At 44.3% G+C, this 21,569-nt stretch overlaps 1 protein-coding gene and 1 long non-coding RNA gene across 8 annotated transcripts in view; one reads left to right on the forward strand and one right to left on the reverse strand.

Moving 5' to 3' along the window:
• LOC128893084 (uncharacterized) lies at nt 1-17,014 on the forward strand. 4 transcript variants are annotated; one of them, XR_008461243.1, is made up of 4 exons: nt 228-713; nt 774-902; nt 1,173-1,313; nt 16,703-17,014. It is a non-coding gene; the product is annotated as an uncharacterized LOC128893084 (long non-coding RNA). The 4 variants fall into 4 exon arrangements; XR_008461242.1 differs by having other exon boundaries at nt 231-713; nt 786-902; XR_008461244.1 differs by lacking the exons at nt 228-713; nt 774-902 and adding an exon at nt 1-112.
• Nucleotides 1-21,569, reverse strand: part of LOC128893058 (probable JmjC domain-containing histone demethylation protein 2C) — a 258,691-nt gene that overhangs the window by 137,514 nt on the left and 99,608 nt on the right. The gene's annotated exons all lie outside the window — the stretch shown is intronic.

Below are 21,569 nucleotides of genomic sequence, written 5' to 3' on the forward strand. Positions count from 1 at the left end.
TCATGGCGGTCAGTAAAACGCGGGAACGCTAAGCAAATTCCGCCAAGCGATAGATGTTCGATAATCGTCGGAAAAGGAACATGGCGGAAAGACGTTTTCAACAAGAATCCAGGTAACTTGTCACTTGTTCCTTAGCTGTCGTCATTTCGACGGCTTCGTATTAACTTTAATCGGATCGTACGGTATTAAGAGTTTGTGCAGCACATTACCTTAGAATCCAGGCTAGGTTTTCAGCCAGCGGTAATCCCTTTTAGTCGTGGTAATCATCACGTCACAAAATACGTTCACTTCCACTTAGCGCGATCTTGCCAACGTCGATGCACGTTCAATGCCGGTTCCCGCGACATTTATTTCGTCACACTGATCAAGGATCGATATACGCGATTAGGTTAGACCACCACTTAGGATATTTTCGAGAACGACGCGAGAAAACGTTGAAATTAACGAGCATAAGCGCGACACGACGATTCCGATTTTCACGAAACACGAAAAGGAACGTTGGCGCGTGCTGCGAGCCACCGCGAAGCCACTCGACGAAGATTTGCGAGCACACACGAAGCCGGCCGACGATTTCCGAACAAGCTGGCACAGTGTTGCATCGCTAGCTACGCGAAGTTAGGTAGAGGAAATGGCCGAAACAGGTTTAGTATTCGCCGCATTCACCCTTGAGCAGCTATTATCGACCTTTGTTTGCTTCCAAATGTACGAGCACGGTAAGAAACAGATCAAGTACCATATCGTAAATGAACATGTATTCCGTGTCGACAATTTAGTCTTGATTTCAGTACAAAACTTGCTATCCACGAACGTAGGTGATCCGTATCGACGCGACTCGATTCACATTGATTCTTCAAATTAATTACCAGCTATTATCGACCTTTGCTTCCAAATATACGAGCACGGTAAGAAACAGGTCAAGTTCCATATCGTAAATAAACATGTACTCCGTGTCGACAATTTAGTCTATGACAATTTAGTCTGGATTTCAGTACAAAACTTGCTATCCACGAACGTAGGTGGTCCGTATCGACGCGACTCGATTCACATTGATTCTTCAGATTAATTAGCAATATTTTAGGAATTATTTCGAGATCGATCGTCGTTTTATTCTAATCTGGCTGTGTTTGAATCAGTACATGTATCCTGAAGCAATCTTTTTTTCCCTGTCATAGGTCAGTGATTGACTTCGGGCAGTGATTGAAACTGAGTTCGATGTCAACGATCCCAACGCCATGATCATCTCGATATCGATTGCCGACGCCATGATTGTTGCTACGCTGTACTGATCTTGTCGTTTTTCACACTCTGTTTCGGTAAGTAGAATATCACGTTGTTTAAACAAACGACAGAATGTTTCATTGTTGCAACATGTCTAGCATTACGTTCCTTCGGTAAAGATTAATGGAACCGTTCCAAAAACATTTGAAGCTAGGCAGAAACCAGTCGAGCAGTCTTGACCGTACATGACGCGGTTAGTAAAATATAAGAATCGCGGTAAGCGTTCTTCGTTTTCGAAGAAATTTCGATACGCAAAGTAAGGTAGAACACTTTTCTATTTTCCTTTTCTCGAGTTTTGTTCAGATCTGTTTACGAAATTCTGATCGCGTCGAAAATATTTTCCTACTGGCCCAGACAGGAGATGGTTAAATTTTCATTCGCATAATAAGCGATTCTTAGGATCGAAGTAGTAATATAAGGATAGGTAGTAATATAGGAATGTTTGAAACGAAGTCTGAGCTGCGCATTTTATATTTCATCTTAACATGGAAGTCTACTATTGGGTTGTATTTAGTTGCTATATTAAAAAACCTTTTTCTTTTTAATATAAAAATACTTTATTGAATTATGTATTCACCATTTGGGTCTGATAACTTTGGCCATCTTTATTCAACAAAAACTGATCTAAATGGTTCTTGACATCATCATTTAAAGTAAACTTTTTTCTATATAAAAAAGGCTTGTACAGACTAGAACAAATAACGATGGTACGCATCAGATAAACAATTATACTAAACTAACATTTTTGTTAAAATATGTAGCTATTAGCAAATTTAGGCTTAGGCAAATTTATATTTGCACAGACCCAGATGAAGAATTGAAATTGAAATGAAAACATGTATTTTCCCACATTTGTTATAAATACATAAACATTCGGTATCTAGCAATGATTGAAACAGTTTAGAATAAAGGTCTATCCAAGGAACTATCCAATAATTAACACTTTATTTACCGGGAGCCTATCTATAGACTTTTTAATTGCAGTATTTAGTTATTCGAATATTGTTTACTGTGTTGATGGTTGTCTACTTACAATGTTCAGTGTTCGGAAACAAACTTGGCTCTCAATATACCTGGTAACAGTATGAAGGGATTATTATCAGCCTAGATTGGCATATGCAGTTGTAGAAAATTCTTTTTTGAATTTACTCAGTAGATAAAGTGTTAAATAGAGTCGTTCAACAGAATGTTCAGTTGTTCATTGTGAAGTATATCCCAAGCCAATTTTAATTTCTGATTCTTTATTCGAGGGCCTCATGGAGACACGAATTTCACTCGTCCCTGGCGAAAGGTCCGACCTCGAAAAACAGGCGACAGCGAGAGTGGTTCTCTAGGTAAAGTTCGTGCGACCGTCGGGAGGTCAACGATCCTCGCCTCTCGCGTTCTCGCTCACGGCTATAGAGAAGGAAAGAAAAGGAAAGAGGCGAAAATGTCCACGGAGAATCGCGTTGCGAAAACTGAAAACTGCCGACGGAGTTCTACCGTAGGCACGTTTCTGCGCGAGAATCGGTGCACGCTACATATGGTCGTGCAAACGTAAACACGAACGGGCGATTGATCGTGGACAGGGTTTCCTCTTTTTTTTTTTTATCTCGCTCAATTAACGCTTTCTCATCGGGTTGTCGTCGCAGCAACAAGTCGAAAATAAGCAGGGAGAACGTTCGGCAGGTCTTCGTTTTGAATTAAATAGAGAAATTCATTCAGTGTCTTATAAAATGAATTATAATTTATTTATGAAGAGAAATTATACAATCTTTGATCTCTCGTCGGTGAGACACGTGTAGTTGTACAAATATTTCTGTTTAGACTAGAGGTATAAATATTGAAATGTGAAGAGAGATTCTACGAGCAAAATTTCACCGTCCATCGGGTTGAATTAATTTCTACACCTAATCATGTCCTGAATAGCTCTAGCGACGACCCAATCGATTAGTTCATTTATCAAACGGTGGAAACAAACTTAACAAACGTTTTCTTAGAAGTCGAGCTTAGCAATACTCGTTGGTCGATTCCCATTTAGAAACCGTCGCATCGTGCAAATTTGCATAGTGACGCAACGTTAACGGAAATATCAATGTCGCGTGTAAATGAATGATGCACAGTGGATGCGTTCAAGCAGATACGACAGCTACGAAGCGAAATCGATTCAGCCGGGTTGAGCTGAAATAGCTGGACGGAAATAAAGATCGTTCGGGCTAATTCAGGGCGCAGAATCTGGAATCGCAAGAAGTAAATGGTTCCGAACCTTAGATTGCGGATAATTGGGAATTCAATCGAGATGCGACGGTCTAATGGTTCGCTGCCGTCACTCCAGCAATTTCGGCTGAAAAGTTCCCAATAATTGAATACTTGAAAAGTCATTTGCAATTCTATATTTGTCCTTAATTCGCGTCTGATGGTTGCCCCTTGAAAAGAAAGGTCGATGGATATGTATCAACCGCGTCAAGTCGATCAGATACATTCTGGTAATACGGAGAATTTATTTACGAGTAAACTGCAGGAGTTTATGCATTTATGGTAGCTAGGAAATATGGTAAAACGTAGGAACATGTGCACAAATGCGATAGCTGTAGATATCGATTCCGTGCCTTTGTATTCCATCATCTGTACAAACGATCCGCAGCCTATTTATAAATTTACAAGTCCAGGAACTGAATTTTTAATTTGCATTCTCTGGCAGAGAGACTGATTCAATAATTACAACGTAATTGTAACTCAACGAAATTTCGCGGCAGTCAACGTTTATTAATTTAATCGAGTAATACGATCAACGTTAATTCGTTTAGACACCATTTTCTCGAAACGAATGAATGTTTTCCGCTTTAATTAAAACTGTAGAGAGCTCGCTAGGTCCACCGTTGTAATCGAACACTTTTAGCTCGTCGCTGAATCGCTCCCCTAGCTGAACGATACCCTGTATCCAACGCGAACGATACACTGACCAAATTGCAGGACTAACAGGCTCCCGCGTAATTGCCAACCTAATTGAACAGTGCGCCGGTTTTGCGATATCCGACGCGATGGCATCGGACGCCTTGTGACGTTGCAAGCCGATATCTCACACTTTACGAGCCATTTGGAACGCGATACAGCGAGTAACAAAAGCATTTGTACTTTTTCGAGCATTGGCGCTATCTTCTCGAGATAAACGTTATAGGTTCTTTATCGATAAACGTGCACTTTAATTAATTAAACTAGCAGTTATGAGCTCGCAGATATAAGCTTCCATGAAATATCACTGCGTATCGGTCACAGAAGTTATTGAACTGGTACAGCTCGCCTCAAATCCTTTTCAGATAAATGTTAGAGTAAACACAATCAGCAGTTTCATAGTCGCTATTTTATTTAGCACCAGATTTAGACAGTTGTTAAATGATAAAGTAACATAAAACTATCAACTGGCAGTACTCTGGACACTTTATCTTAAAAGGTGTCTAATTTGCATCGTGCCACAGCACTGTGTAAATTCAAAACAACAAGTACCAAATTCCCTCACGGTTTCCGCGGAGGCGTCCGCGAGACGTCTCTCAAGATTACGTTTATCCGTAATAGCGTCATGGAAATCCGGCTGTAGCAATAATTTTTGAGGATTAGCATGGGCGGTGAATACAACAACCAACGGTCGTATGTAAGCGATGTCAAGATTACCAACGCGCATAAACTCCCGTGAAATACGTTCCGACAGAAGTTGATAAAATTCTGCTCGAATACGCCGCTAACTCCGTGTCCGAGCCGCGACTAATTTCACCGAACGAGCAGCTTGCTCGCCGAGTCATCCGTCAACTCTCGAACGAAATTTCGTACGAGAAAATACGAGGAAAAAGGACGACGAGAAGTCGTATACCGGACGCTACTCGCGCGCATTATGCAACCGGGGAATTAACCTGGTTTTCGCGAAACGTTCGGTACAGAAACAAGAAGAAAAGGTAGAAGAAGGGCACACCGAGGCCTGGGGAGCATCTCCATCGTCCGCGCTAACGACTTGTAATGGCTGGTACGGGACAAGAAGAGCTCGGTAGATTTTTTTTTTTCTCGAGACTTCGTGACTCGACATCGCGGATGCGTTTGCTGCGTTCGTTTTCTTTTTTCGCCCCGGCAGGTACGGGAACCTGCTGCACTAGAGAGGCTACTTTACAGTGTCTTCGAACAGCTGCCATTACAGTCGCCAGACATTAAGGTTCCTAAATCATTCGGCGTTAGAATCTCTAGAATCGTCGAGGCCGCGTAGTGGCGTGCGATAATTCGGGTCAAGATGCGCTTCGTAGGGAACCGTGTGTCCGAAGTGATATTAACCCTTTATTTACTGAATTTCTCAACAATGTTTAAAATCTAGACTTGTGCTGCCATTCAATAATTAAAAAATGAACTTCATAGAACTTCCTAGACTCGAAAGTCACAATAGGTTCCAAAGCTTTTTATTAATATAGTACCACGAGAGAAATAAACTCACAACTCCCGCCAGTAAATAGAGGATTTAAACACGAAATTGGAATATTTGTGCAAATCATACGGAGTTCTGCAAAAATTCGCAACTTTTGTATCCTGAAAGATCTCAGAGGAATTTAGTTATAACTTCGGGGTGCAAAGATATCCCAGAAAAATAGGGTGCACTTTCCGTAGCTACTTCAACTCTCCGTTTCTGTGGTCCCCGCGCGCACGTGCATCCCTTGCACCTTGGAGAAGGCTCGTGCCTGGCGAAAGGAGCGTCCTCGTGTTTCAAACCGGCGCGTAGGAACCGGTTTTTTTTATCGCCATAGCCAGCCAGACCCGTTTTCGGCGAATCTGACCGGGAGGTGTTCTCCCCTCGGTTTCCCTCTCGCTCGCACGAACCAGGACCGCCCACGATTCGATCGATCGTGATTCTGCGAGTGGGCTGCTGCGAAGCACCGAGAGAAGATCCAGAGATCCCAGGGGAGGCTAACACACGGCGCTCGGTCCACGGAGAGCTTTAACGACCGTGGCCCGAATCGACCTTGCTCTCCCTCTGTTATTTTCACCGCCGACCAGAAAACGTTCTCACGTACACGAGCTTGGTCCGGAGGAAAGTGTTCGTTCTCGATGCAACTGAGACGTAATTGGAGGCTGGAGCGAGCCGTGCTCCTGGAACATTATCGTTGGATCGGGACGCGGATTACAGTGCGGACTGAAGAACGAGGCGCCAAACATTGGGCAATTCGATGGGCTTCCCTTTCGACGGGGCTTAATCGCAATTCCTTCTTAATAAGAACAACACTGTAACACTTTGTGTACCCCGGTTAGCGTCGTTATTGTTATCTAGAAGACGAGTTTTCTCCTTCCTCGTGTTTCCTCCGCGTCGCTGCCGCCATTATGCTTTTCAAGGTTGTACACGAGATCCAATCTTTGCCGAGGGGATTAGGTTTGCCGTGTCAGGGACTGAGTATAAAGGGTAACCGTGTCAAAATAGAGCGAAGGGGAACGTGGTTCGTCTCTCGATGGAGGGAGATAAGAGACGAACCGCGAGATCTAAAAACCTGCACGGATTTGAAAACGAGCATCCAAACTGGGAGCGATGGTATCTAGATTATTGAAATTTCCATTGCGTTACAATTAATTTGTCCTTGTTTGCTAGTCTCTGGAGAACTCTTGAAATCCACCGCGCTATCTCACCACAACCCATTGTTTTCTTTAATTATTTCTTTAATTATTAGGTTGTCCCAAAAGTTTCTTTCGGTTTATTAATAAGTAATACACGCACAATATTTTATGTTTTATGTTACATTACTGAATTGTGCACGATTCATTTTGCTCCATTGCTGTTACAACATGAATATCTATGAAATTAGATCGTCTATTTCTATAAACACGACCACATAAAATAATTGAGTGCAACTCGCGAAAGAAACTTTCGGGACAACCTAATACAATTTCAATGTTGTACATTCTATTCTCAATTCTATCCACAACGAATCTAACAAGGAGTGTTCGCATCCCTCTTTGATCCCACAAGGGAGGTACCTTAACTTCAATCAAAAGAACAAACAAAAATGCCTGCATTACTTTTAACGAACTTGTGTGCTTTTCACCGAATAACTATAAAAATTCCGGAAGTCAAGTATCAAAGTAAATAAATTTAAATGAAGCACGAATGATTTTTTTTTTAATTGGATGTTTAAGGTCACATGCACCTTCTCAGGTTATGTGTGACCACATTTGCTTTGCGTCTGTGTCGTAGTCACATAGATTTTATATTTGACTATAGATTCCGATGTCTTTCAAAAAGGATAGAATTGTTCTACATGAGTCTGCCTTTTGTAGCATGTTTGCTACGTTCGATATATTATATCGTGTCCTTTTTGCATTATATTTGGAACAATGGCCTAGAATGTGCTCTATAGAGATTCGCGTATTACATGCATCACACATCGTTGGGGCAGTTTTCGCGATAAAGAATGAATGTGTAATTCTGGTGTGACTTATTCTTATTCTGCTTAAAATCACTTGGTCTTTTCGGTTCATAGATACTGCCGGACGAATATCGAAAATATTGTTGCGAATGTTGTGTAGTGCAGTAGGTCTTGAAGTTATCCAGTCTTGGTTCCATCGTTCCTTTGTGACTTTGGTGAGGTGTTTCTGAAGGTCTTGACTGGAAACAGGTGTACAGTGTGTTTCAGATGGGAGGGAGCTCGCTTCTTTTGCTGCTGCTGCTTCGTTTCCTTTTATACCAACATGTGATGGGATCCTAGAGTATAGGAGGTCTTTTCCACTGCTGTTGAGAATAGCGTTTTTTTCAATAACGTTCTGTATATTATTGTATTGGTGGTTTCCAGATTTTACAAGGCAAATATGGAACTTAAGGAGCCGGTTAATATAATAAATTTTTAATTATAGAGTTTGCAATTGTCTGTAAAGGAAATTTAATCCCAGTAGAAATTTCCGAGAGTATTAGTCTGGTAGTCGAGGTGTTAACTTTCCAAAAACTGTGCCTAAACTCGCTTCAAGCAGAATACTAGCAGAAGACCGCGGCGCGTTCGAAACAAAGAGTCGCGCGGGAGAAGAAACACGGCCCGATCTCGAGACGTCCTCCCCAGGGACCCGGTCGAGTCTCCGTCCTCCGTCTCCATCGACCGAGAGAGGTAATTCTAGACCCTCCTCGGTCAGTGGAGTCGGCATACCTCTTCAAGGTTAACTCCCGTTCCGTCTTGAAATTCCATCTACGGCGAAATAGGTCCGCGCGCAGTCGAGCAACCAACGAGAAAAAGAGGGGAACAGAGCCAACGGGTTGGAGGGGGCCGTGCCGACGAAGGAGAGAACGAGACGGAGGTTTTCTTCCTACGTCCTCGTGCCCCAGGAATTCTGGGTTAATGGCACCGCATTACGATCGCGTGACTTTAGTCAGATATCCGTGCCCGCGATCTGGATAGCAGTTGCTATCGACGATGGGCGGCGGCGAGGGGACCGGAGGGGCCGAGCCGAGGGAGAAAAATGACCGGATCACCGTGCGTCGATCGATCCTTAAGCCCCGTTTTCACGTGACGAGGAGTCACGACTTTTAAAGCCCTGATTGCAATCGTGACAACGCGTAAATCATACAAAAAATATAGTCGCGCGTCGCGACGTCAGCTGGACTCGACGTTCCGAAAGAAATTATTCGTTTCCAAGGATTCAGGCCCGTTTATAAAAGTACAGTCCCCACTCTTTTGTTTAAAGTCGCGAGTGTGAGATCCGAAAAGAAGTGAGAGTTGAGAAGCGAGAAGTGAGAAGCGAGAGGTGAGAAGCGAGAGGTCCGCGAAAGCGAGAAGTCGAACAGATTAGTGGAAAGAGCACAGAACTGACGTGTAATATTTTCTCTTTCTCTAGCGTTTTTATTCTCCGAAAAAATACTGTTAGTTGTACATAGTTTGCGCTACACCGAACTCCTTTTCTCTCGCTAGAGAACAAAGTCAAACCGAACACCATACCTCCCTCGAAATAAGCAGCTCGCCGATCCCGACCGAGTTGCTTATTTCGAGACAACACTGTATTCATCTTTCCGCAAAAATAGAACAAGTGGTATCCCATGATTGAAACGTTATAACAGCATGGAAATAAAGGTCGCGACTCCAGGTTGCGTGGAAGCGGGTCTTAAGTACGACCCAGGCGCGGCGAAATGTCTTTATGAGAGCGTTACGCGAGCACGGGATTCTATCGGTCGATTTATAGGCCGATTATGCCCCGACCGGGACACAATGTGATCTCCATGCGCGACGGCAATCGGCGCGCGCGTTTACGATCCATAGAAACGATAAGTGGAAACGCGAGATATTTCACGGCGATAAACGAAGAATGACGCGTTCGTGTGCGTGCATGTAAACGTGACTCCGGTTTAATGAAAGGGTATGGAATATCGGTGGGAAGACTGCGCAACGCGTTAAACCGCGTTCCCACGTGTGTTTTGCATAGCGCGAGATCGCGGTTTGAGGCCACGTTGCGGTTGCGTGACTTTATCCGTCAGGTATTTTCGATACGATAAATTTTGCTCCGGCGACGACGACGCGACGTGGCGATCAATGAACCGGTAAAGTGTTCACATTGGAGTTAATCGACTCTAATCGCCGATGAGTCAGTCGCGGAGAGTCGTCGCGAGCATTTTAATGCGGATCGTTGCGCCTGGACGCGCCCGCTCGTTTCCTTTCGGCTTGATAATCATTTCTCGTCTGGAATTCTTAGCACTCCTTGCGCCCGATGATGCGAATTATTTGTCGATGTCTATATAACTTGTTTATTACATTCACAGTTCCTCTTGCAAATATTGTTTTTGTGAAGGTGTTAGGGTTTTGTTAAGGTTGTTTTGTTTGCGTCAAGGGGAACTCAAATACTTGGTCGAATGTAACAATAAACCACGATCGCGAATAGTACATACATGTATATCCACTCGTGTAACGTTTCGTCGTTATGGATTCACGAGCTACGATAATTTCATCCCCCATTCGCGACGGTATTTCGGAACGCAGAAAATTTCTCGATCGGACAACAAATCTGCTCCCGCGGAATTAACGATGACAAGGCCGGACAACGGGAACGGAAATCGGCGCTGAAACGGCGGTCAGGAGTCGGCGGAGTGACGAGGACGAGACAGAAACGAGGTCGATTAATTATCTATTTCACGCATCGATCCAACGATCCTCGACGTGCCGCGTTCGAGGGCTGTCGGGACATTTCGAAGTAGATCGTTCCGAGTGGTGGTTCGAATCGTCCACGACGCTCTGTCCACCGACCACCGTGTCTGCCTGTATACACCGGGGAAATTAACGGGCCGCGTTATTTCCTGTCATTCGAAATTTGACGATTATCCGCTCGGCTTGCTGGTTTCTGGCATTCGCGATGGATAATAATATGGTCTTTGCGGCGTACGATGTTCCGTTCGAATAGAGCCTATTCAATAGACGATCGCGATATTTTAACGATCGTCACGAGTTACACTCGGTGTTGCTTTGTTACAAATAGTAAATGGAGAATTAATTCTGTACTCGGACGTTAAGTTTATTTTAGAAAGATAGCGAATTAATATCTGCATCTAATGCAACGAAACGTCGATATTTTAACGATCGTCACAAGTTACACTCGGTGCTGGTTTGTTATAAATAGTAAATGGAGAATTAATTCTGTACTCGGACGTTAAGTTTATTTTAGAAAGATAGCGAATTAATATCTGCATCTAATGCAATGAAACGTTGATGGAACAGACTTAACTGACAAAATGGTACGGTTCTATATCGGTGCGTTAGGTTATCCCCGTTCCAATTCAGTTCTCGCTGCTATTTTAAAATTGTGTAATACCTGGAAGATTGTATCACCTGAATCTGGCTCGCAAATCGTATTAACTTCCTACAAATATAAAGTATCGAATATGTCTTTTGTCTTGCGAAAATAACCGTAGTCCACTTCGGACGGTATCAGTCGACTTTGGATTTGGATACATTTTGAATTGTTAATTTTGCTACGTTACGTGAAAACCCAAACAGAAACTCTAATAACCCAAACGGTGATTCGAAAATAATCCCCTCCGGTTTGATCTCGTCGAGTTGCAACGCGCACCGTTTCGGCGCGGATTTTCATAAAAATGCTATTATTAGGTACTTGTCGAGCTCGTTTATCGATTCTCCGATGTCGCGTTTCCGGTGTCGCGGAGACGTTCGCGCGGAACGACACGACGGAAACGCGCAGGTTTCCTCATCCGTGTCCGCGTATCGGGCAGCATTATCTACGCGAACCGAAATAGTCGGCGACACAAGTGGAAACCGACGATGCGACACGGGGAAAGACAATGAGCGCATGCGCCGTCCCGTGCATCCTTAACGCTTCGTCCCTGCAGGATTTTAATGCACTCCACGTTCCCGTAACTTCGCAGGGGATAATCAAGATTATTGCCCTCGGTCCCTTTCAACGAGGAAGGACATTCGAGCCGGGTCGAGCTGCTCCGGATTGTGTTTCCCGCACGTGTGTGCCAGACACGACCAGAACGCGTCCTCTCCCCCAAGGGCCTTCCCTCTCTTCGGATTCTTCGACGGAACAATCGTTACCCCGACGGCAAGGAAGCTGCTCGCGAACTGGCGTGCGACTGCATTTTAAAACGCGCGTTAATTAAAGCGGACAGAGGCGAGGCTGACGTCGAGAACTTGATTAAAAATAGCGAAAGAAAATGGAAAACGAGTGTCCGTGGAAATTGGTACTCGTACGTTAACTCCGCGACTCGTTCAGTTTCTATCGTCGTGCTTATTACCATAAGAATTCCGTTTCTCCGCTTTGAAATCACCGCGCGGAACTCTGTCTCTATCATCATCCCCGGCGTTATCGCGTCCCGCAATTGCAGGGTTTCTGTCTCGTTTCCGACATCCTCGCGTCGAACTCGAGTCGATCGATCCAAACGTTTCGCGTTACGACGAGAACGTCGGGAGAGAAGGACGTCGAGCATCCTTCTGCATAGCCTTAATAGCCAGACCGCTGGTTACACATCGCCCAGAAATCCTGCGGTATTCCTCCGGTCTCGCAGGGAGGGGAAATAATTACGGCGCCCATTTAAAAACCGGTTTCACCTCCCTCCCCGATCCTCGCGCGTTTCGACCTTCGCCTTCGCGTCCTTTGACGAGCCGCCCCGATGCCACTCGAGCGTCGGAAGGGGGAGCAGAACGGATGCGAAATCGCACAATTGGGGGACCGCGTTCCCGACCCTCCGCCTCGGAACACGAACCCTAAGCTCCCTGGAATTTCGGGCGCATTCCTTGTTTAGGTTGCTGGTGTTGTTCCTGAATGTTGTCCAGCGGGTCTGGGTGAAAGTTGCGGCTCGGCTTGTCGTGGCTGGGATCAATTTAGACCTAACAAAGGAGCACGGTTTTCGAGCCGGACCGAGTGTGGACCGGTGTAGAAACGAGTGCTGGAATGGCAGGGTTCAACGCTCGACGAACGAGGATTCGCGAAATTTTAAACGTATCCAGATTACGGATTGTTTATTTATTTATTTATTTATTTATTTCAATATATACGGGCATAGCCCATTATGAAATTAATACAGTGTAGCAATTATAACCACAGTTGACAGATGTCGAGACAAACAAAAATTTACAAACAAGCAAACAATCATAACAAAGTTATCGCCGGTGAATAGCAGAATTGCCGATAAAAAGTTTATGTAGCTTAATTTTAGTAGAGTCGATAGAGTCAATAAACATATCGCTGTCTGAACTAAAGCAATTAACTGTAGCACAGGCACGGACAACAGTATTGAGGTGACAGTATCTAGACGAGGAAACATATTGATGAAATAGATATGAGGACCTAGTGGTCCTGGGAGGAATGCGAAATGGCACAAATCCAAGAAGAGGTGCACAATCAATTATATTAGTAAGAAGCTTCTGAATAAAAACAATTTCATTTATTGTGCGTCTGTCCCTGAGTGAGAGTACCCTGAAACTGTACATGATGGCACTGTAGTCATGATCGAGTCGACCCATAGGAGAAGAGGTTTTATATGAGAGAAAACGTAAGAATCTCCTTTGAATACTTTCCAGTATATCGATATGTCTGGATAGTCGGGGTGCCCATATAATACTGGCGTACTCAAGGTGAGGAAGTACAAGGGAGTAATAAAGCATGAGTAAAGTAGTGGGATTACGGAACTGGGAGCAAGTACGCTTAAAGTAGCCCAGCATCCTAGATGCAGCACTGGTAACATTGGAAATGTGCTGTTCAAATGACAACGCAGTATCAACTAATACTCCAAGGTCTCTGACACACAAGGATCTAGCGAGAACAGAACTGCACAAAGTATAGTTTTGGACGATAGGGTCATTGCCTCTATGAAAACTAATTATACTGCACTTAGCGATATTAAGACTCGTTGCATTGTTCACCGGCGATTTTACACAGAAGCGAGTTCGTGTCACCGAGTATTATTTCGTAATCGAATGTGAAATTAAAACGATCTAAATAAACTCCAATAAACTTCATTTATATTTTACCGGCATAATGAACTGAAAGGAAATATTTTACATACATGTAAAGAAATAGCGTTTCTTTAATTTGAATACGATCTAGCATTGCGGCACTCGAGTGTCTCTACCCGATGGAGATACAGAGTTTGTACAAAGACGAGGTCTGTACGATCCGATGCTGACAAAAAGTTGCACCGTAAACGATCCCCGCAAACGAAACAACCGGTCTCCGATCGTTTAAGGCGCTGTTTCACGGAGAACCTCTAGCCCTGGGAATAACCTACCGAATGGTATATTAGAAACCGCGAAGCCGAGACATTATTATCTCGGCCACAATTACAAACTATCCCACGAATCAAACAGCGACGAGCGAACCTGCTTCGACGGGTCTCGTTTCCTTAACGACGTCGCGTAAAAATAATCTGCCGAGTCGTTTTCCAGAAGGCTCGTTACAAAATTCGTCTCGTTCCACGGATTTTCCGTGCTTTTTTTCCGCTCGGCGTGCAAGAGCGTTGCCGAGGGGGCAAAGGGAGAACGGAGGCGTTTGACTTGCAAATCGCTTCGCGGTTCCCCTCCCTGGGCCCCTATCTTTCTCTCTCTCACTCTCTCTATTCCACGGCGTTTTCCTTCCTCGCCCACGTTCTTCTGCGCGGAATGCAATTACCCTAATTGCCGGCACTCGAAGCAGCGCGTTGCGTAAGGGTGGTCGTTATCGGCCACCACGAATTACATCGTTAAGCAGCCGGCGCGAGCACGCGAGCGCGCACGAGATCAAACCTTCTTTATTGCTTCCTTCTCCATTGTGAAATCCCGCGTCGATCGCGAGAACCGGCGAGACCTCGTCGCCTCGAGACTCTCTCAAACGCGGACACTCGCGTTTGCATATTCCGCGAGCGTTAATTTGAATTTATGGACTCGGCCGGTGATACATTTATGCACGCGCACGCGGTTTAATGGAGATGCAGTCGGAGGGGGCGCGGAACGATGCGCACCCACCCTGCGACGATTGTTTCGCGAGTTGTGGATTAAGGATTTTTCAATTTGGGAGCTACTGAATTTGTACGAGCTTTATTCTACAAGGTGTCCCGTAACTGGTGGTACAAGTAGGAGGTGATCTACGTAAACAAATTGAATCGAAAATGCAGAATAAAATTTGTCCACGCGACGCTTTATTTTCGAAAAGAATAAGTTTGAACATTTGTTGAAGTAACTGTGCTCTCCTTATATTAAATTGCATCGAATGTTCTGAATTTTCTGGTGCGTCGTGCAATTTCAATTGCTGTAATAATCTTTTAATAGGGCTTCTTATGCTTCTGATCTACAATGAAATAAGTCGAGCTGAAGCTGCTCCAAATGCACCCGTACTCGACAAATTTTCAAACTTATTTCTTTCGACAATAAAGCGCCGTACGAAAAAATTGTATTCTACACTTTCGATTCAATTTTTCACGTACAATTACCCCCTACTCGCTTGTACGCCCAGTTACGGGACTCCCTGTATATCCATTTCGAAAATACGAGTGCGAAGCGACCTAATATCCCAGGTCGGAACTGACGCGACCAGATTCCGAAGATCTAAGCGTACTCGTGCTAATCCCGCGGGAGCATATCCAAGAGGGATGAGTTCGCGACATCGTCAAGGTCGTCGACTCGTGGAGACTCATCGGGACGATAGCGATAAAACTAGCTGTTTATGAGCGGGCCAGCGACAACGAGGATTAACAGACCGGGCAGATAGGGCGGTCGTTGGAGGAACGAAAGGGAGGAAAAACGAGGCGAGGGGAGGCATTTAGTCGCAGACGTATTACGGAGCTGGCAAGGTGCCAGCCATTTAAGAGGGCCGAAACCTGTTTCCGGCTGCATTGTGAACGCCTCTTCTTTCGCGAGCAAACGTTCGTGCACCGCTTTCTTTGTAGCGGAACCAGACCCAAAGAAAAGATTCTCGGGGGCCAAACACGGTAGCTGAATACAATTACCGAAATTGCTCGGGTTCGCGTGGTTCTCGCAGTCGTCTTCGACGACATCTGTCTTCGTTGCGAATGGAAGTCGCCGAAAAAGACTCTCGTTCCTTTTTTTTTTTCATACGATGGACTCTAATCTTTTTACGTTGGCTCGGCGTCAGGATCAGGTTGACAGAGGAAAGTGACTTTCGTAATGTTAACGTTGACATTAAAGTTTCAGGTTCAATTAAATTTGGTCGCCGTTTCCCTCGAGGCCAATATTCTGTCGAAAATAGAATGCCAGGAACTCGTGCATCGGCAACCTTTCTGAATGTTGTCACATCTCGCAATTAAGCTTTCGATCGCGACGCTGCTTTTAACTCGATTATTCCCATATTATTTATACGTGGACGTGGTTTTTTTTCCGCGACTATTTCACGTTGACATGTATAATTAAATTTAAAGAGCGATAAATCGAAGAGGAAGCCAGCGTACAATGGAACTACCTGGCTCGACGCGGGCATTAAATATTCAATGCTCGTGACGCGATTTCAATCGAAGCCGGATGATATCGTTGCAATATGAAAATTATACAGCTCGACGCTTGGAATACATGCATTAACGTACGGATACCTATTCATTACCGCGAACCATGGATGACTTCTCTCTGAGCGCGTCATAATAATAGTCTCGTAAACTACAAAAACATTTGGTTCCGTTGAATCGGAAAATGAGGCTGACCTTGAGGTCGCCTTTCACAAATCTTCCGCGTACGTCGAACATACGTAAAGTATTCTACGATCAACCTAATTCAATACGAATAAAAAGAGGTAGAGCCACAAATATTTCCAACGACAACAACGTCAAAGTAAGCGGAAAACCTCCTGTTACATTTTAGGACGTTTGAGAGATCGGTTGAATATTTCAGAAAGAACGGAACTCGGTTACAATAGCGAACGACTTTTATTACGTGCCGATTTCCCCTGACGCAAGTTAAAAAACGTCAAAACTTTATTTATACCACCCTGAAATATGTTATTTATTTATTTGTTACAGTTTCCCGCAAATAAAGCGATCCTGGTGCAGAGCGATCGATGAACCGGGGACGTGGCTTGGGAGCGCTTCGTCAACGCTGAAAACCCGTCCCGGACCTGCCCTCATCGCGCTGATGCGAAATCTGGTCCGACAACTTTGCCTTTCGAGGCAGGGAAACCGGAGATGGCTATCGATCATCGACGATCGCCAATGTCGCTGCATCGACAACCGACGAGACAGGCCAATTTTCGAGAAGCTAGAAATATATTGTTCGGGTACTAGATGGCTGTAAGTGTGTTTTTACGTCCGTAAATGGGAGCCTTTATGTTTTTCTACTTTTCTGTTACTTATTTTACCAAGATCTCTTTCTTTTAATGTCTCTTTTATTTGTCTATTGGATATTTGATGCCACATAGGCTGTTCGATATTTATATTTGTTAGTCGGCCCAAGCATAAAAAACTGGCACTCGAACCCAGGCTTTTAAGGTAGTAGTTGGCTACGCTATTCGTAGGTACGTGACTACACCAAATTTAACCGTACACTTAAATTTAACCGTAGAATGTTACAATTTACTCCATGTTAGCATTCTAGTGTTAAGATTTTACGAAAGCTCCGTAAAACAGAAAGTTGAGAAATGCGATGAAATATAAAAAGTGCTTCGTACACCAAGTGCTTCGACACTTAAATTTAAGATTTCTCAAAAAGTAGAGTTAACCGACTCGTCCAGTGAATCGCTCATTCCTGGTTAAAAGGATGCATAAACTATTAAATGAGCGAATAAATTAAACAATTTCCCTACTCGTGTCACGACATTAATCTTCGTGCATTAACGACGTATCCGCGAAGTCGTAACCCATCGGTTTCGAACAGGGACACGAACACGCTTCCACGAAGAAATAACGATAAAGGAGCAGGTTTTACGCGAAAAATTCTCGTTTTTTTTTTCCCCAAACGAGTCTCTGGCTCGCTGGTAACTGGTATCAGTTTCAAAACGCTGCCCTTTGCCATCGAGGAATTCTTTCGTTCCGCGATAACTATATAAATATCGGTTAGAAAGAAGGCGTTCATATATCTTGAAAGCTTCTCGTTAATCCGTCGAGGAAGGAGGAAGCTGTTTATAGCTCGAGTTACGGTCCAAACAATGACGAAGGACGGGGCTCGGATGAAGATAAATGGAGCGACTTGCAATTAGAATAGGAGATAAGAGGCAGGGTAACGTCGACACTCGATCATGTAGGTGAAAGTCAACGTCTCGGCGATACGAGACAGGAAGCAGATAACACGATTACACCGGGATTACGCGAAGAGCAAAAATACCGCCTGATAAGCGAGAACCAGGTCGCGAGGAGAAATTTTTCGAGGCACCTCTTGGGGAGCTTGATGTATAGTCTTCTCTATTGTGCAATTGATTAGGCACCTTACTCGTTTATGAAGCATATATAGTTTGATTGGTATGAAGGAGTCAATAGCTACGGGATTAATTCACATAAACAAAATTCGTCTTCTACACATCCGTGCTGCAGTTCAATTAAAATGTCTCATGAGCTTCGTTAGCTTCGCTATTCGCTCTTGACCCGCGATGCGACACGCGACTGTCCAATGCCAAAAGGTTTTCCCCACCGTCGAGTTCCCCGCGATTTTTCCAAGGCGATCGTCGGTCATCGCGTTACCCGGAAACCGGCGATTTCGTTGCACGCTCGCTCTCGTGGCGATAACCTCCGGGACTCGAGCTATTTACGGGGAGAAAGGCAGGGTTATCGCGGCGATACGTTAGGTTCATCGTACCCCGAGAACCTTGTCGAGACCGCGGAGAACTCGAGAGAAAAAGAGATGCAACGCTTTTTTGTTTACGCGCTGATTCGCGAGCGGCGATTACTCTCGCGAAATATTCCGCGCGATGATTATTTCGCCGGTTTTATCGTCGGCTTTTGTCCATTGTTCTTCTTTTTAACGAAGCCGAAGCCATTTAATTCGCGCTCGTTCGCGAAGTCGTGGAATTCTTACGAAGGGAAGCCAATTACGGTTCTTGCAGACTTTTTTCCCCGGGACAATTTCCTAAAGTTCAGACAATTTCCATGCCGATGCTCTTCGAAGTAATCGCGCTTTGCACTTCGTCTCGAGTTTCCCCGAAGTCTCGACAATCTGGAAACTGTTGTTGCCCCGGAATACAGAAACAGAGTACAGAAGAGCGGGGCTCTTGGAAGGGTTTCCAGTTTAGCGCGAAGCACTTTCAGCTTTGTAAATAAACATCGTCTTATTATGTCTATTGGCGATAGGCGCGACGGGTTATCGGCCCTGGACTTTGGATGAACGCATTCAGTGCTTTCTACGTTTTACGAGCTCCTCGAAGAAACGGGAACGCACGGCGGTGAGCAACGAGACGCGATTGCCAGTAGTTTTATGAATCGCCGAGACGATAAGATTGAGACTTACGACGTGGCAGAACGCGACGCTGATAAACCTTCCAGATAGTCGGCCGCGAAACGAGGAAAAATCGATTCATCGGCGGAAAATTTAGACCGTCGCGTAGCGTGCCACTTCGCGAATACGGATTTCATGGAGAGATTCGTGCAACTTACCCAACTCGGGGAATCGAAAAGCCCTGCATGGGCGCCGAAATTGTAGATATTTACCTGAAACAAAAACGAGACGTCATTATGGTGGGCGTAATCGAACGTGTCAGATCGAATCAATTTCAAATCTAAATACAGTAAAGTCTCCTCAAATGCACAAGCTCGGGCATGAACTTGTGCGTTTATCCCTTTCTTGGTTGCCGACGAGCTTTGAACGTAGAGAAGGACTACGAATAAAGAAGAGGAAGGTTTCTGTGCATTTAAGAAGACTTTACCGCACAGTCATCGATACAATCAAATATTTTGTTGTCGAGACGCAGTCAAATGAGTTCATGATTGTCCCCCATTTTCCTCCTTTTTCTCGGTTTTTCCTCTTCGTCGCGATTCTTCATCGTTCCCTTTAATCTCCGTTTCTTGGGTAATTGACATCGAGTCGCGGGCTTTCGAGCGAAGCAATTAAGAAAATCGATACGCGGAATTCTTATCGCGATGCAATTTACGGTGGGTGTTACGCAAAGGAGATTTTGTCCAAGGCTGTCTGCGAGTCACGCGATTAACAATGTAGGCGTTTCGTGGCGCGGAACATCCAGCAATTTCTGCTGGAAGTAACATTCGAAATCGGGTGGCTACGGGGACAGGCAGTCCGCAATCGCGTTTGTTCGTTGCAGAACTCGATTTGCCGTTCCATCCGTGCAATTACGAAACCGTAAACGTTGCGAATTGTTGCGTGCTTTTATGTTGGCTAGGTTTTCGGCGAGGACGATAGGTTTTCCGATCGAAAAGTAAAGGTTTACGCTGCGGTGCTTGTGTATAGACTAAACAATAGATTGGAAATAGTTCCTGCAACGTTGGGTGGAGAACGCGTCTGGCGATGCACGATCAGTTTTCTCTTGCGCTCTATTTATTCGAGTCAGTCGCCGCAATTCGCTACACTTTAAGGGAGCGCACAGAGTACAGCCAGAATTCATGATAAGATGGTTACTATTATAATTAGTACGGAGGATTTTCAGGCAGAGTAACCTAAATTTGTTTCTCGGTGAAAAGAGATTTCAAATTTATTTCCTTATTAATTCCAAACTATATAGACAATATGCACTTGTTACGCTTCATCTTTCTACTATAACTATAATATAATACTACTTCTTTACATACACTTTTACGCTTTATATTGGATTAAGATTTTAGGTATCTTTCGATAGGTCAGTGTTCAATTTGTGGAATTAAAAATTGTTTCGACTCGAGGTTGTTCCAAAGAGGACAGGAAAAATGTTGAGAAAGCGCAGAATTTGTTCAGCGATAATATTGTCGACCCAGATAGAAGCCGCGCACCTTATCATGAAAATATAAAGAACAGATGACGAACGAGCTTGCTCGAAAGCGGTCAAGGATCCGCACACGCGTACATTCGGCCGATCGTGTACTCGAATGCCAGGAATACCTCGATAAGTAAGAGTTTCGGAGTGTAAACGTTGCGAGTCACGGGGTTCCAGAATGTTTAAACACCTGTCGTTCCTTCTCCACTTGACAGCTATTTTTAAACGCGAATCGAGGGATATTCGGGCCTCGTAAAATCAGCCGTTCGCCTTGATACGCGAGAAGGATTCGCGCAAACGAGCATTCCTACTCAACGAATGTTTCTATTAATAGTGTAGTTTTTGTTACGTTCAAGGAGGGAATGAGTCACAACAAAACCAACATCGAAACGCTAACTGATTTACGACCGTCGCTATCGGAGTCTGTTGATAGCCTAAGTAGCAGCTCGACGTACGTGCGTAAAACGTCTTTTAATGCCTATTCGTAGAAAGGCGCAGGCGTTCTGAAACTGACTGCGATGGCCTTGAGGACAACTTATCAGCCCGTTATTTTCACTTGTAATTTACACTCGCGTCTCGGCGCGACGCGTCAACAGGTTCTCGAAAGGTCGATCTTTCCGAGCTTATCTAACGCTCTGTAACTACCGAGGTCAACGCATAGCTAACTGTTACGCGTGCGACTATACCTTCGCAATTAGAGGGAGGAGCGCACTAATTTGTGTGTTTTATAGTCCTTACTATTCGCCTGTAGTGTTGCGCTGATCTGATTTTTTCCCATTACTTTTTTATCCTGCGCCATAGGCTTCTTGATACTTAATATTTATTAGCCATACACTGCTCCACTTTCTGCACTTTTCTGTTACTTATCTAAAATTAATTCTCTTAGAGTAATTGCCTCCCAAAAATTGCGCTAGATATATTCCAAGTCTGAAAGATTTAGAAATATGGTTGATGCTATGGTAATGGTCCAAAGTGTAGGCTTTTTGATACGTTATATTTAT

This window comes from Hylaeus anthracinus, unplaced genomic scaffold, assembly GCF_026225885.1.
Source record: "Hylaeus anthracinus isolate JK02 unplaced genomic scaffold, UHH_iyHylAnth1.0_haploid 2, whole genome shotgun sequence".
Lineage (NCBI taxonomy): Eukaryota > Metazoa > Arthropoda > Insecta > Hymenoptera > Colletidae > Hylaeus > Hylaeus anthracinus.